General features: G+C 39.9%; 1 protein-coding gene across 1 annotated transcript in view; it reads right to left on the bottom strand.

Annotated features, from left to right (window-relative positions):
- Positions 1 to 1,910, bottom strand: part of shc1 (SHC (Src homology 2 domain containing) transforming protein 1) — a 20,016-nt gene extending 18,106 nt beyond the window's left edge. The window contains exon 1 of the mRNA XM_079692365.1: positions 1,686 to 1,910. The gene's annotated coding sequence lies outside the window, so the exon portion shown is untranslated. The remainder of the gene's footprint in view (positions 1 to 1,685) is intronic.
- Positions 1,911 to 2,811: the final 901 nt, after the last annotated feature.

Raw genomic sequence — 2,811 nt, 5'->3', positions numbered from 1 at the left:
CAGACAGAAACAAACACATCTTCACACACACACACACACACACACACAATGTCCTGTCAACAGCCTTGATGTCTTTAAGCAGCTTAGTTATCACTTATCACAAGCCTAATTCAAGGCTAAAATTAGCGCTAACATTCACTTTTTACAACAAATATTGTATGTCTGTGCGTGAGTCAGTGTATGGCTATGTGCAGACACTTGTCAAAGTGAAGCTGCAACAATCACAAGTGTCACGATGTCCCGTCAATCAGGACAAAATCTGTCACTGTTGACTGATACCGTTTGAGTAGAATTGGACAGATCCAATTTTAATCAAGTGTATTTTGGATTGTGCCAATGTTGTGATAGAGTGGCCGAGATTCTCCGCTGTGACTGACAGATTGCGTCTCGGACTGTCGTTGTGTTTGTCCATTTGTGTGTGTGTGTGTAGCCTAGGTGCACATGACTTGTTTGTCTGGGTCCTGACATATGTCTGAATTGACAATTTTTCGGATCAGCTGTTGATTGGACCTTCTCTTCCCTTCCATTTCATCAGCGGAGATAACTTCCTCCATATAATATAATGTCAGGGGGCTGCTGTGTGAGCTGTGTGGTTTACCCTGATAAGAGCACTGAGCCCACTGCTCTCAGTCGCCTCAATAATCCCCCCCCCCATACCCTTGAGCCCCTTTCCATAATAGTCTGTCTGTCCTTCACTGGTTCTTGGTGAACTTTAACTCTGTCACAGTGACCCTGTTTCAACAGATCTGGGGTGTGTTCTGCTGATTGGTTTCCATGGATACGTTTGGAGGAATGGTTCACTAAAGTTGTAACTTCCCTGTTGGATTGTGTACAGATTTGTTTGTGTGCACTGATAGGCTACAGCTTATCTCACTGGCAACTTATTGCAACCTGAAGAGATTTAGCTTATCTCTGATATACCCTAAACTTTATAGTTTTCAGGCTGAAACTAATCATAATTTTTCATTAATAATGAATTGGCCAATTACTATCTCAATTGTGTTGTCTCTATACAATGTCAGATAATGGTATGTATTCAGTTACACTGGAGAAGATAGAACAACAAATGTCTGATTTTTATGAATGAAACAGTTATCATCGGGCTATCAAATAGTTACGTATTAAGTTAGGGTAAGGACTTACTAACTCAACATGTATCATACTGACTCATGTTTGAGAAAAATGCTTGATATAACAAAAAGGCATTTTAGAGAGCTTTTCTCTATTCGTGTACTGAAAGAGGCATCAGCTTGAGGACACTCAGTTGACTTTTCATCATAGCCTATTTTAAACTAACTACAATACACAAACAGTGGCTGTGCTCTGTTTCTACAATGTGTTTTCTAAGAGCAGCTTCTGGGACTCAAAGACGTAATAACAAACCCTGAAAACTTGTCTGACAGCGTGAGGACGAACACAAGTTAACCATTTATGCTAATGTGTGCACAGCATAGTTGTGTCCTGAGCAACATTTTTACAGTAACCCAACAGGCTTCCCTACACTGTGTCGTCTTATTATAACTCAAGGCAGGACAATGCTTCCCTGCGGGCACCGTTAATGTTGTAAGTGAACAGTTTCCTCAAACTTTTGAAGTGTACAATAACTGTGGTACACTGACGCAGACCACGCAACAGAGTAATACCATGCCCCAAAAAAGTGTGGTCAACTTTAACGAGCAACTTACCAGCTATCTTCCTCCCTTTCTCTCGAGTTGCTCCTGGTGCCCACCAAACTGTTGCTTCGGAAACTTCAGCTTAATTTCATCTAACAGGACAAAAAGTCGATGATTGTTTTATCCCGCCAGGCGCCGCACAGTTTTAATAAACTTCATAAGAGATTAGTCTAAACTTTTTCTTTCCTCTCCCTTTCCTTCCTCCTCCCCCTGCCTCCCCCTCCACGGTCACGACAGAAGCCACTTCCGCGAACAAATGGCAACGTCATCTGGTGTGTGCGTGTGTGTGCGTTGCCTGTTTTGCACCTGGCCCATTCAGTGTACATTGCGCAAATGTAGAAAACCCAGACTGAGCCAAAAGCAGAGACTTACCTTTAATAAGAACCACATGCGAAGTTTCGTTTTCGTGCTTAGACTACCAGAAGAAAGAAAGAAATCACAGTATTATCATCATCCCAATACCATAGTGGTTCAAAGTGTGCTGAAGCCCTTAAAACGTTATTGGGTGAATGTATGAGGCGTTTAACCTATCATACAATTATTATTATTATTATTGTAAATATTAGGCCTAGCTAGTAGTTAATGAGGTAGACCTAAACCAAGTTTAAACTAACGCAGTCTAATGTAACAGTTTTGCAGTAAATTATACCTTTATGCAGATAAATTATAGTTGTTTTAGTTGAATTTCTTTTAGAGTGTTTAGATATGGAGGATAAAGGCATACACTCACTAATATGGAATATAAAAAAACGGTTGAACTATTTCTATGCTAGTTCAAACCATATAGCTTAGTCACCACATTATACACTATTTAAGTGACTGTGAAAGCCATACTATCAATAATACAAATGCCAATAACTGGTTAATACTTTGACTTAAATTGGCTTTTGATTAACAGTATAACTCATTTAGCCCTGCTAACATGCACCCATGGTGTTTGCTTTTTTTGTATTATTCCTAATGTATCTTCAATTATCAATGTATTCTCCGGCCGGACAGTGCTGTGGAAGTCAAGCGATCCACTTTATTTCAAAATGCGGACTTGTGGTTTCAGACCATACTGATACAGTTTGTATAAGTAATGCCAATGCGACACCTATAGTCAAGTTTTAGACGGTCAGTATCAATCTCAAGTTAT

This window comes from Notothenia rossii (assembly GCF_949606895.1).
Source record: "Notothenia rossii genome assembly, chromosome: 7".
NCBI lineage: Eukaryota > Metazoa > Chordata > Actinopteri > Perciformes > Nototheniidae > Notothenia > Notothenia rossii.
The sequence above is the reverse complement of the archived record's forward strand: the minus strand, read 5'-3'. Positions and strand labels throughout refer to the sequence as shown.